This window comes from Bufo gargarizans, chromosome 8, assembly GCF_014858855.1.
Source record: "Bufo gargarizans isolate SCDJY-AF-19 chromosome 8, ASM1485885v1, whole genome shotgun sequence".
Classification (NCBI taxonomy): domain Eukaryota; kingdom Metazoa; phylum Chordata; class Amphibia; order Anura; family Bufonidae; genus Bufo; species Bufo gargarizans.
The window spans coordinates 3,044,124-3,059,299 of NC_058087.1; positions in this window are offsets into that span (position 1 = coordinate 3,044,124).

Here is a 15,176-nt window from a genome sequence, read left to right on the forward strand (position 1 = left end):
CATGAAGACAGATTCTCTGTTACGGGACCTCCCTCCTCTGCCTGGGTGCTGGGCCTAAATATATGCCAATGGACTGTTGCAGTGGTGGCTGACATGAAGCCTGATTCTCTGCTATGACATGCAGACTAATTCTCTGCTGACATGAAGCCAGATTGTCTGTTACGGGACCTCTCTCCTCTGCCTGGGTGCTGGGCCTAAATTTATGACAATGGACTGTTGCAGTGGTGGCTGACGTGAAGCCTGATTCTCTGCTATGACATGCAGACTGATTCTCTGCTGACATGAAGCCAGATTGTCTGTTACGGGACCTCTCTGCTCTGCCTGTGTGCTAGGCCTAAATATATGCCAATGGACTGTTGCAGTGGTGGCTGACGTGAAGCCTCATTCTCTGCTATGACATGCAGACTGATTCTCTGCTGACATGAAGCCAGATTGTCTGTTACGGGACCTCTCTGCTCTGCCTGTGTGCTAGGCCTAAATATATGCCAATGGACTGTTGCAGTGGTGGCTGACGTGAAGCCTCATTCTCTGCTATGACATGCAGACTGATTCTCTGCTGACATGAAGCCAGATCCTCTGTTACGGGACCTCTCTCCTCTGCCTGGGTGCTGGGCCTAAATATCTGACAATGGACTGTTGCATTGGTGGCTGACGTGAAGCCTGATTCTCTGTTATGACATGCAGACTAATTCTCTGCTGACATGAAGCCAGATTCTCTGTTACGGGACCTCTCTCCTCTGCCTGGGTGCTGGGCCTAAATTTATGACAATGGACTGTTGCAGTGGTGGCTGACGTGAAGCCTGATTCTCTGCTATGACATGCAGACTAATTCTCTGCTGACATGAAGACAGATTCTCTGTTACGGGACCTCTCTCCTCTGCCTGGGTGCCGGGGCCTAAATATCTGAGAATGGACTGTTCCAGTGGTGGGTGACGGGAAGCCAGATTCTCTGCTATGGAACCTCTCTCCAATTGATTTTGGTTAATTTTTATTTATTTAATTTTTATTTTAATTCATTTCCCTATCCACATTTGTTTGCAGGGGATTTACCTACATGTTGCTGCCTTTTGCAGCCCTCTAGCTCTTTCCTGGGCTGTTTTACAGCCTTTTTAGTGCCGAAAAGTTCGGGTCCCCATTGACTTCAATGGGGTTCGGGTTCGGGACGAAGTTCGGATCGGGTTCGGATCCCGAACCCGAACATTTCCGGGATGTTCGGCCGAACTTCTCGAACCCGAACATCCAGGTGTTCGCTCAACTCTACACCGGAGCACTGCAGCCGCTTCAAACTGCTGATCGGCTGGGGTGTCGGGTGTTGGACTCTCACCAATCCGATGTTGATGTCCTAACCTGAGGTTACATTGTTGTATTAATATCCTGGGAAACCCCTTCATTTATGTATTTATTATTTTATTTATAAATAATAACAATAATAAATAAATAATTTAATATTAAGATTTATGTTGATCACTAGCATTTTTTGCTAGGCCCTTGGGGGCACTTTCCCCTGTACAGATGGGTTATGTCCCCTGTGGGGCTCCCTTAGGCCTCATTCACACATCAGTGTTTTGGTCCGTGATTTCCATCAGTGACTGTGAGCCAAAACCAGGATTGGAGCCTCCACAGACATGAGGTATAAGGGAAAGATCTGCATCTGTTATGTGTTTAGACCTGGTTTGAGCTCAAAAATCACTGATGGAAATCACTGACCAAACACTGAAGTGTGAATGAGGCTTTAGGCTTTGTGCCTTGCTTAGTGCCATCAAAATGCAGTTTGTCAAAAATAGCCTGGTACCCAACAGAGAAAGCAAGAACATAGGCAACCACAGAAGATCGAATATCTGAGGGCCTGGCAGCCAAAAAAGAACGGTGGTGGCCCCATCATAGGATGGCAGTTCATATTTGTAACCACTTACGGCTTTGTACGTTTAGCTCAGACGGGTCTCAGACCTCGTCCGTTATATTTTATTATTTTATCCCAGCTGTACCTGCCTAGCAATACTCCATTTACCCCAAACATGTTTTTGAAGTGTATGGGAAAGCTGAAGTACCTGGAGAAATCCCACAAGAACATGGGAGAACACATAAACTCGATGCAGATGTGGCCCCGATCATGTTGTGATTGATACTTGACTCCTTTCTTTCTCTCTTGGCGCTGGAATTTCTCTTGGATTCAGTGTTTTCCATTTGGGCTGGGGCGGAGGGCTCATGTTCTGTGAGAGATTCTTTTTCTCAGCGTTTCTTCTCACTATTTGAGAAGTGATAGTTAGTATTTTTACATACAATTCTGTACCTCAGACGGGTTCATATTAAAATATCAGGTAATGTTAGCCAAGGGCCTCCTAACTCTAGGTCCAGGTGCTGTCTAACTACAAATCCCAGCATACTCCATTTCTGTTAGAGGTCCATGAACAGTTGAACAATTGTACATGTTGGGAGTTGTAATTTCAGCCCTGTGAAATCAATAGAAAATAGAAGGTCAGCCCAGACTTAGGCCTCATTCACACGACTGTATGCATTTTTGTTCCACAAAACACGGATTTACAAAATACGGATGACGTCCGTGTAACATCCATGTTGCATCCATTTTTTTGCGGACCCATTGACTTCAATGGATCCATGGTCCGCATTTAGAATAGGACATGTTCTACAGTATTTTTTGCAGAACGGACATACTGATGCGGAGGATCCATGTGCTTTCTGCATCCGTACGTCAGTGCCACAAATAGATAGAACGTGTCCTATATTTTGCTACAAAATGCATCCAATGGATCCATTGAAGTCAATAGGTCTGCAAAAAAAAAAAAATGGATGCAACATGGATGTTACACAGACGTCATCCGTATTTTGTGAATCCGTGTTTTGAGGACCGCAAAATACATAAGGTCTTGTGCGTGAGACCTAACCCTATCCTTGTTTTACATGGGCTTTGGGAACCTGCACACTCCCGGGATGATGTGGCATGAAGGATTTTACCAGAATCTGCAATCAATCCCATTTTCATTTTTTGCACTATGACATTGTACTCTGTTTTATTTATTTTACACACACATATAGCGCTACTATATTCCGCAGCGCTTTACAGACTCCAGCATCAAGCTGTCCCCAATGGGGCTCACAATCTAAGTTCGCCATCAGTATGTCTTTGGCATCAGGCAAACATAGAGAGGACCTACAAACTCCATGCAGATGTTGTCCTTTGGATTTGCAGAAAGAGCAGAGCCTGTAGGTGTAATGGTAACGCCCCCGTTGCTCCTAGAGGCTCATTTGCATATATTAAAACATCATTTTTCTCAGCAGTGCGAACACATATAGGAACATGGGACCAACACAGATGCCTTCAGCTGCCAAGCGCACATGTAACAGGTCAGCCAGTGTCATAGGTACAAAACTGCTGACAGATGCCCTTTAAATCCCTATATTTCCTCCATCTTTCTTTTGGTGGGACTATAAACAGCTATTTGGACATTACCTAATGAATAAACCACAGGAATGATCCAATCGTAAAAGAAAAAGCAGCAGGACATATCTGAGAGACTGAAGTCGCCAGAACATTCAAACACAGAAGCCAAGAAGAAAATGGCACTAGAAGAGACGACTCAGAACCGTGAGAATAAATCTCCGCTGCCCAACTTCTCTGTCTTTTCTTTATAAAATGGTTCTGCAATGAACAAGCAATGAGGAAGCGGCCTCGCCCTCAAAGACTTGACTATTACTCCATCATTACAATATTCCCAAATTCACTCAGGCAATCACTTTTTGGTTGTTCTTTGTACTTAGTTTCTTGTTTTATATGAATTTTTGCTGCCAAGACTGAAAAATAGCTTCAATCCTCGAAATAAACAACATTTTTTGCCCATAGTTTTACGAGAATTTATGCTGCATGTTTGATACAAGTGAGACGTCGATACATTATTACCATGAAATTTCTTCAATCCAGTATCCGGTGATAAAAAAAAAAAGGTCTGAGCACCGGAGCATGGCGTGGCATTGTAATCTTGATTTGCGTGTAATAGTTTGCCTACCCATACAAGTACATTTTATGGAATTTTTTATTTATTTATTTTTATTTATTTAGTGTTTAGCATTTTATGACTATAAGGCTACATTCACACGACCGTATGAATAAGTCTGCATCCATTCCGCAATTTTGCGGAACGGGTGCGGACCCATTCATTTTAATAAAAAATAAATAAAAAAAAAGATAGAGCGTGTCCTATTCTTGTCCGCAATTCCGGAAAAGAATAGGCATTTTCTATGGTAGCAGCGGCCAGGTGCAGTCTGCAAATCGGGCCGTTATCCATGTTTTGCGGATCTGCAATTTGTGGATCCGCAAAACACTACGATCGTGTTAATGTAGCCTAAGGCTACATTCACATGACCGTATGAATGAGTCTGCATCTGTTCCGCAATTTTGCGGAACAGATGCGGACCCATTCATTTCAATGAGGTCGCAAAAGATGCGAACAGCACACAGTGTGCTGTCCGCATCCGTAGTTACGTCCCTCGGCCCAGCAAACAAAATAGAGGCAATTTCTATGATAGCCGCATATGGCAGAACGCACACAGTCCGGTATCTGTGTTTTGCGGATCGGCGAAACACTACGGTCGTATGAATGTAGCATAATGCTGATTATCTAAAATATAACACCTGTCAGGGCCCATTTCAGGGATTGTCCTTTGCTATTTGTTAGAATTTGTCCCCCTAAACTGATCGCACTTTATCCCGCTGTTAAAACCCCCAGCAATCAGCTGCAATCTGCTTACTTTACAGTGTTTCACTTCCCTGCAGCGCCACCACAGGATGAATGAAGTATTACATAGTTGCACATGAGCTGTAATGTGTTGGCTCCTCCAAATAATTGGTGGATGGTCCATTATTTCTCTATGCACAAACTGGGACCAGTATCCTAGGAACAGCAGCTTCCTATATGACTTGATACCTTATTGGTAAATAAATGAACAATTCCTTTAAAAATATCAATATTACTTTACCCTATGTAAATATGATCACTGTTCTCCCTGGGCCCCAGGCTTGGGATTTTGTTGTCTTTGTGTTTTTTCCCCCGATACGACACTTGTAATAAAAGTATATTGTAATACGCTGGCTCTGCACATGGCCATCTGTGATCAGGCGCTCCATTCCCATGTGCTTGGGAACAAAATCTGCGCAGTAAACTGAAATATAATTCGAGGATGATGCTGTAGGTCAGTGCTATATTTAATGCATGCTCTCACTATAATTTGCAACGCAAAGGCTAATGACTTAAAGGGGTTGTCCATGGTGTGAGGATATGCCATGCTCAAGCGTGGCAGTAAACTAGCGCTTAAACGTGTTGCCTCTGACAGCAGCTATAGGGCCCTGATGGTATAGGGCCCTGGTGTGTGGTTTGCCATGCCCATGGAGTATCCCTAAAGACTTAGCTTTCTTTTGTGCATGCTACAGTTTATACCAAGGGCTTATATGTTTGAGATCCCCAAGTCTTGTCATCTTAAAGGGAGTCTGTGACAAGGAAATTCACAGGTAAACCCAACACAATACCTTGTAGGGCTAGCTCAGCTGAATGTAACAATACCTTTCACTTAGTGATCCGTTGCTTCAGTCTGGAGAAAAAGTACTTTAAATCTATATGCAAATGAGCAATTAAGTGCACTGAGGGCGGGTCCAAGTCACTTTTTGCACCCTTGCTCCTCCTGCTTCCTCTGCCAGCCTCTCCCTCTCCTTCTAGATTGACAGGGCCAGATAAGATGACTATGTAGGAACCTGGCCCTGTCAGTCGATTGCTGGGACCCAGAGAGGGCACCTATTGTGATTAGCTTTATTGTGAATGGACCTTTCTAAGCAGTAGGGCTTGTCGAAAAGAAGACTAAACCTACAAATAATAGATGGAGAGAAACACCAATGAAGGTGCGCCTTAGGGATGGCGTTTATTGTTCTCCTGTTGCAGACAGGTAGGTTGGGGAGGCTACTTCTGCGGCCTGTTATCTTACAGCCAGACACAGGATTGTATCTCAGCTGTGATAACAATATGATATGGAATATAACAAGTAGTGGATATTAAAGGGAACCTGTCACCGGGACTTTGTGTATAGAGCTGAGGACATGGGTTGCTAGATGGCCGCTAGCACATCCGCAATACCCAGTCCCCATAGCTCTGTGTGCTTTTATTGTGGAAAAAAAACTCAGGGGCTGGACTCATCTCAGGTTATGGCCTCCTGCACACCACTGTATGGCTTTGGCCTCATGCACACAACCGTTGTGTGCATCCGCGTCCGTTCCGTCATTTTTCCGTCATGAGAGTCCTCCGTTTTTTCTCCGCGTCCGTGATCCGTGATTCCAGTCCGTCAAAAAAATATAACCTGTCCTATTCTTGTCAGTGGAAAACGGAGGACGGACCCATTCAAGTCAATGGGTCTGTCAAAAAAACGGATGCACAACTGGTATGTCATCCGTGTCCGTGTCCGTTTTTTTCTACAAGACCTTGGTGCAATAAAATTACACTTTTCATTAACCTTCCTTTTTTATCCCCTGTCAGACAAAAAAAAAGGAAGACACAAGGAAACACAACTGAAGCAAAATCGGACACGGACCACTGAAGCCAAATCACTGACAGTGAAAAAACACTGTCGTGTGTATGAGGCCTTTTTCAGTGTTTTGCGGTCCGTTTTTCACGGATCCGTTGTACCGTTTTTCCGTTCCAATATTCCGTATGGCATATACAGTAATTACATAGAAAAAAAAATTGGGCTGGGCATAACATTTTCAATAGATGGTTCCGCAAAAAACGGAACGGAAACGGAAGACATACGGATGCATTTCCATATGTGTTCCGTTTTTTTGCGGACCCATTGACTTGAATGGAGCCACGGAACGTGATTTGCGGCCAATAATAGGACATGTTCTATCTTTAAACGGAACGGAAAAACGGAAATACGGAAACGGAATGCATACGGAGTACATTCCGTTTTTTTTGCGTACCGTATACGGAACGCAAAAAACGGCCAGTAAACGGGGAAAGAAAACGATTGTGTGCAGGAGGCCTAATTTACATATGGATCAAATCGGTTTTTTTTACACAATAAAAGCACACAGAGCTATGGGGACTGGGTATTGCGGATGTGCTAGCGGCCATCTTGCACCCCGTGTCCTCAGCTCTATACACAAAGTCCCGGTGACAGGTTCCCTTTAAAGGAGAAATTTCTGGACTTTTAGCTTTGTACTTTCTGTGTTTACTGTTCCTAAAAATTGGAGGGCTACATCAAAATCTATGAAGACCCCCTAAGCAAGATATTGTGCAGCCCACTTCTCTACTTTAAAATAAAAAAGGAATAGTTGAGAAGGTGAACTACACAGGCAGTACCCCAGTCCTGGGGGTATCATCTCCAATTGTTGTTTTATTGTATATAGTTATGTTTTGTATCGTAATTGTGTGATTTGTCTGTAACTACCAGTAAAGGAGTGGATAGCAAAGGTTGTCAGGAACAGGGCTAACCACCTTGTTCCTCCCCTCTTGGCAGGAATGGGCTGGTCCTGCTTCCTGCCAGAAGAAGGAGTTCCTGTGTAATCTTAGAGAGGAGAGGAAGTGACCTGCAGAGCTCCTGCTCATTTGAAGGATTCTCCAGAGAGATCAACTTTATTCTCCCTCAAGCAAATACTTGAGAGACAAAACAGCAGAGTGAACAGCTGAGCACCTGTATACTAGACACTGCTGTAAGGTGAGGGACTACAGCTCAGACACCCATCACCTGAAACTACTACTAGGCCACTTAAAGCTAAAGTCTAGACCTGATAGTGCTAACTAGCAGCCATCCAATCCACTTCCTTACTGGTGTCAGAAATTGCACTTTGAATCTGCTGCTATGTAATGTACCTAAAGTAATATTCTGCATTTAGTAACAGAACACCTGTTATACGTTCACTTCTGGCCTAATTCTTCAATCTAGATTTCCACTGCACGGATACCCAGGGAGCACAGCCTGAGGGGGTATGCCATGACACAACACCTCATCAGGGCCATCACCACTCCATATAGTGTCCAAATAAAAGCGACAAAAAACTGTGTTAATGAGTGCATGTATACTATCATTATATAGTACATACATAAATAAATAAATATTAATAATCTTCTTAATGAACTGACTTTCTGCCCAAGAGACAAAGCTGCAGTGTAAAGCACATGGGAAAAACAAGGAAGCTATCTGAGCATGAACGTCAGCTACCTAGCCTGTCTCATTAAAGGGGTTGTCTCACTTCAGCAAATGGCATTTATGACATAAAGTTAATACAAGGCACTTCCTCATGTATTGTGATTGTCCATATTGCCTCCTTTGCTGGTTGGATTCATTTTTCCATCACGTTATACACTGCTCGTTTCTATGGTTACAGAACACCCTGCAATCCATCAGCGGTGGCCGTGCATGCACAGTATAGGAAAAAGCACCATTCTATGTGAGCTCCCATGGCCCCGGCCACCAGAGAGGCTGGCGCTTTCTCCTGTAGTGTGCAAGCACGGCCACCGCTGATGGATTGCAGGGTGTTCTGTAACCATGGAAACGAGCAGTGTATAACGTGATGGAAAAATGAATCCAGCCAGCAAAGGAGGCAATATGGACAATGACAATACATTAGGTATTGCCTTGTATTCATTTTATCTACGTCATAAATGCCATTTGATGAAGTGAGAGAACCCCTTTAATGAAACAGGGGGTGGATTTCAGACTACCTCAAACCTGCATAGTAAAATGTTGATTGATGCCAAAATCAGCCAAAACTGAAATGAAATACCGAGCAGTCAGTCAAGCTAGGTACTGTCCATATGAGAATCTCCTGAAGTATGAATCAAACATACAGCTCTGGCATGTAACTGTATACCATATGTCTGCATGTGTTGTCCAATTGTATATGTGTCTAGAGCTTAAAGGGCTTCTGCAGTTTGTTTATCCTCTGGATAGATCATCGGAGCGCCCCGGCCTTCTCACTATTTAGCGCAGGCCCAGTGAGGTCACGACTAGTATCAACTCTGTTCACTTGAATGGAGCCTATCCCCGCCAGGCCAGTTGATACTAGTCGTGACGTCACTGGGCCAGCGGTAAACAGTGAGAAGGCCGGGCGCTGCTGCCTTCTTAAACAGCTCATCGGCGGGGGTCCCGGGAGTCGGACCCCCGCCGATCAGATGCTGATGATCTATCCAGAGGATAGATCATCAGTTTAAACAAACTGCAGAACCCCTTTAAAGAGGAGCTGTCACTTCTTCTGACATATCTGTTTTAGTAACTACTTATATTCCCCATCAAATAGCAATCCTGGAGCATCTTTTCTTATATTTGGATGTTGTACTGTTCATAGGCGTGCGCAGGGGGTGTGCCGGGTGTGCCGGGCACACCCTAATAGTCACCTCCGTGCTCACTGCCCCCCGCTGATTCCCCTGTCTGTTATGCTGGCTGCCGCCGCCCGCCGTACTGTAAATTAATTTACAATACCTGGCTGTGGGCGGGCAGCGGGCGGTGGCTAGTATTCACACAGGGGGTGGAGTCCTGGACCCAGCGGAGGCAGAGAGGGGGCCGTACGGTGCGTGCTGTGCGGCGCAGGCTGAGTTGACGTGGCGTGATGTCACGCTGCATCTGTGTGTACCTAGCGCGCCTGCAAGTTGGTGAGGTGAGGTGAGGGGAGGGCTGAGGGCATATAAAAAAAGAAGTATGTACCTTTGTAACCCCCTGTCCCACAGTGCTACGCCTCCTCTGTTGTCCCCTGTATTACCCTGATACCCCTCAGTTATATAATATATCTGAGGGGTATCAGGGTATATTATACAGGGGGTAATATAACTAGGGGTATCAGGGTACATGAGGGGTAGTATAACTGAGAAGGGCTAGGCTACTATCAGACATTATACAGGGGTAATATAACTTATCTTACCCCTCAACCCTGTATAATGTATCCTGATACCCCTCAGTTATATAATATAACTGAGGGGTATCAGGTTAAATTATACAGGGTGGGGTAATATGACTAAGGGGTATCAGTGTACATTATTATACAGGGTAATATAACTAAGGGGTATCAGGGGACATTATTATACAGGGTAATATAACTAAGGGGTATCAGTGTACATTATTATACAGGGGTAATATAACTAAGGGGTATCAGGGGACATTATTATACAGGGTAATATGACTAAGGGGTATCAGTGTACATTATTATACAGGGTAATATAACTAAGGGGTATCAGTGTACATTATTATACAGGGTAATATGACTAAGGGGTATCAGTGTACATTATTATACAGGGTAATATGACTAAGGGGTATCAGTGTACATTATTATACAGGGTAATATGACTAAGGGGTATCAGGGGACATTATTATACAGGGTAATATGACTAAGGGGTATCAGTGTACATTATTATACAGGGTAATATAACTAAGGGGTATCAGGGGACATTATTATACAGGGTAATATAACTAAGGGGTATCAGTGTACATTATTATACAGGGGTAATATAACTAAGGGGTATCAGGGGACACTATTATACAGGGTAATATGACTAAGGGGTATCAGTGTACATTATTATACAGGGTAATATAACTAAGGGGTATCAGGGGACATTATTATACAGGGTAATATAACTAAGGGGTATCAGTGTACATTATTATACAGGGGTAATATAACTAAGGGGTATCAGGGGACATTATTATACAGGGTAATATGACTAAGGGGTATCAGTGTACATTATTATACAGGGTAATATGACTAAGGGGTATCAGGGGACATTATTATACAGGGTAATATAACTAAGGGGTATCAGTGTACATTATTATACAGGGTAATATGACTAAGGGGTATCAGGGGACATTATTATACAGGGTAATATAACTAAGGGGTATCAGTGTACATTATTATACAGGGTAATATAACTAAGGGGTATCAGAGGACATTATTATACAGGGTAATATGACTAAGGGGTATCAGTGTACATTATTATACAGGGTAATATAACTAAGGGGTATCAGGGGACATTATTATACAGGGTAATATAACTGAGGAGGGCTATCAGGGGACATTATACAGGGGTAATATAACTGAGGGGTATCAGTGTACATTATTATACAGGGTAATATAACTAAGGGGTATCAGGGGACATTATTATACAGGGGTAATATAACTGAGGAGTGCTATCAGGGGACATTATACAGGGATACAGGGGTGATATAACTGAGGAGGGCTATCAGGGGACATTATACAGGTGTAATATAACTTATATTACCCCTGTATAATGTCCTTGATAGCCCTCCTCAGTTATATTAGCCCTGTATAATGTACCCTGATACCCCTTAGTTATATTACCACCTGTATAATATCCCCTGATAGCCCTCCTCAGTCATATGTAATCCACAGATGCCCCCATAACAGTGTGTCATCCACAGATCCCCCATAACAGTGTCCGTCATCCACAGATGCCCCCATAACAGTGGGTCATCCACAGATCCCCCATAACAGTGCGTCATCCACAGATCCCCATAACAGTGTGTCATCCACAGATCCCCCATAACAGTGTCCGTCATCCACAGATCCCCCATAACAGTGCGTCATCCACAGATCCCCCATAACAGTGCGTCATCCACAGATGCCCCCATAACAGTGGGTCATCCACAGATCCCCATAACAGTGCGTCATCCACAGATCCCCCCCATAACAGTGCGTCATCCACAGATCCCCCCATAACAGTGTGTCATCCACAGATCCCCCCATAACAGTGTGTCATCCACAGATCCCCCCATAACAGTGCGTCATCCACAGATCCCCATAACAGTGCGTCATCCACAGATCCCCCCATAACAGTGCGTCATCCACAGATCCCCCCATAACAGTGTGTCATCCACAGATCCCCCCCATAACAGTGCGTCATCCACAGATCCCCCCCATAACAATGTGTCATCCACAGATCCCCCATAACACTGTGTCATCCACAGATCCCCCATAACACTGTGTCATCCACAGATCCCCTATAACAGGGCACCTGCGCACTATGGAGAGACTGAAAGGAGGGGAAAATCCGCGGAAGCAAGCAGAGGACGGCACAGCAGACGACTGAATGGCTTCTTTTGTAAGTAAATTATTTTATTATAGAGCTGAAACTGCTTTAAACTCTAAAGAAAAGTTTTGGAGAGTGTTTCTCTCTTTCTCAGGTCTGAAGCAATACAGAGGAAGAAAGGAAAACTCTTGAAAGCTTCTCTTTTAAGTATTAGGATAGTACAATAAAAAGGTATCCCTGCAGACCGCAATACTCTCCTATTTTGTAACCTTATTTATATATACTGATTTAGTTTTTTTCAGTAGTATGATGTAAGTGGTGAAAATTATTAGTGCCCCTCCATTTTTGACTGTGGTATCTTATGTGCCCCCCCCTATATATTGCTCCTAGGCGCAGAGGCAGAGTCACGCCAACGCTAGGGTGAGGCCCGGCCTGTGTGTGTATGTATATAATATATATATATACATACAAACGTGCGCGTGTGTGTTTGTGCTTTAGGGTGCACACCCTAATGCAATAGGCTGCGCACCCCTATGGTACTGTTCTTCTATTATTCCTACTAGAAGTAAATGCCAGCTGGGTGTTATTTATTTAATTTATGCACTTATATAGCACTAACATATTCCGCAGCGCTTTACAGACTTTAGCATCACACTGTCCCCAATGGGGCTCCCAATGTAAGTGTCACGGTCTCTCCCGTGACAGGGGTCAGAAGATCTAAGAGACTGGCTGCACGTGATGTGATCTGACAGCCTCTTTGGTTTCACTTGTTTCTGTGTTGTTGCTGGTTATGACCGCACCTCTCGTCTCGGGTGTAGCTTAAGTGGTCATTCCAACTCCTCTATTTAGTCTGGTCTCACCCATCATGCTATGCGGTTGATAGCTCCTTCTGATTGTGGAAGTGCTGGTGTTTGGTTCTCCTTTGAGTTCCTGCTCATCATACTTAGGAGTTAAGTGTCTTTTTCCCTTATTCTTGTTTGTTGTAAGCCTTTATCTTTTGGTATTAGGCCTGAGGGAGTCTCCTGTTCCTTCAGCTGGGAAGGAACAGGTCGTCTTTTGTCCTGACACTATTTTTAGGGCCCTTTAGGGTCAGATTGGGCTGTAGGTTCCTGCGTATGAGCATTCCTACCATGAAGGTCTGTTCATACTGATAGTAGTCAGGGCTCAGTTTAGGGATTCACTAGGTGGTGAACTTTCCCCTTTCCCTAATTTCCAGGCCTAGTACCTCTTCCCTTCCCTCCTGTGTTAGGTGTGGAGTTTACCACCCACACCGCGCCATGACAGTAAGTTCCCTATCAGTATGTCTTTGGAGTGTGGGAGGAAATGGGAGAACCCGGAGAAACCCACGCAGACACGGGGAGAACATACAAACTCCATACAGTTGTCCTTGGTTGGATTTGCATTCGAGCCACTGTGCTGCTCAACCCCTTGTTAAATGGCTGTGTCCCTGCACAGTCTGCCACTGCCAGCATTGACAGGACAGTGTCAGACTGTGCAGGGACCCCCCCCCCCCCCCCCCAACTGGTGAAACCTAGATGGCAATTTATCCTTAAACATCTAGAGGAATCATAGAGCAATGGCATATGTAGAGTTACAAGAATAGATGCTCCAGGATCGTTATTGTGGAATAAGATTCATTTCTAAACCAGACCTGTCAAGAGAGGTAATAGCAGGTCCTCTCCACATTAGAAACAACCTGGAAATCTGAATACATACGGAAAATTACCTTGGGGGTCATTTGTAGAGGGTCCTTCATCTGGATGAGGCCAGAATTCAAAATGAGATCTCCTTAAGCCTTTACCTGTTGTGATGGAAATTAATCTCAGGCTTCCAAGAAGAAGTGTTGTGGATCCATAATTACATGCAAATGAGCTGTATAACAGAGTCTCGTTAAATCAAAAGGAATATTTCCTCCTCTATATACTGTGTATATCACGATATTCCCTATGACACCTGCCTCTGTATACTCTTGTCTTGTCTGTGGGTATTCACCCGCTTTGTGCTTGATAACATCTTGTCTACATTTAAAGGACAACTCATAGAGCAGGGATGCTCAACCTGCGGCCCTCCAGCTGTTGTAAAACTACAATTCCCAGCATGCCCTAATAGCTGTAGGCTGTCCAGGCATGCTGGGAGTTGTAGTTTTGCAACAGCTGGAGGGCCGCAGGTTGAGCATCCCTGTCATAGAGGGTCTCCTTTTGGTTTGTGAATTATAAAATATCATATAGAATGTGCCTGGCCCATTGCATCGCAACAATCCTTGAAAGAGCTGGATGACGACTGCAGCTCTGCTAAGCCGTGTATAGTTTGCTGTAGTCAGTTAATCTCCTCCAGGCTGTGTGGTCTGTCCATAATGTAAGGCTATTGGTGATCTGTCACTTCTGCCCTTCTTTTCAGAATTTGCCACTGCTGGTGACATGCACGCTGCTGCGCAGGGCGCACTCCTTCCCTGTGCTTTAGAGCTACATCTGTGTCTATCCAGTTTTCTGCTCACAATTTAGAACGATTGATATCAGTTTAGGTTTTGATAGTTGTGAATTGGCCAATGTCTACCTCCTTAATGCCACAGCTAGTCATAATGGGACATGCAGTTTCCATGGCTGCTGGTCGCAGAGAGTGATCTCTATATTCAAGATGATGGAGAAAAGCCCTGTTCTAAAGGCTATGGACACCTTTGGGACATTTTTTTATGATTGCATTTTACTCATTTTGGGGTAAAAAATAATTTTACATGGGTATTTATTAAAAATGTTCAGCTGTTTCTGAGATACAAGGGTTAAAAATGAGTCTGTTTGCAAGCCTGTTTTCTTTTTTCTTTGAATCCCATCAACTGAGAGCTCATCTGTAGCTTTTATCTTTCATCTCCTGACCAATCTCTCAAACTGATATGAATATGGCATAAATAAGTGTTTACGAGGTCAAGAGATCTGAGCTTCATAGGAGCCTACAGGTGACAGGATTCCAGTAAAACAGACTGCCACAGCTTGCAAACAGACCGAATTTTAGAAACGGCTGAACATTTCTAATAAAGACCAAAGGAAAAAATGTATTTTAGCCCAAAATGAGTAAAATGGAATCATAAAAAATGCCTCTGAAGATGTCCATAGCCTTTAAAGAGGACCTTTCATCGGTCCAAACATTGTGAAC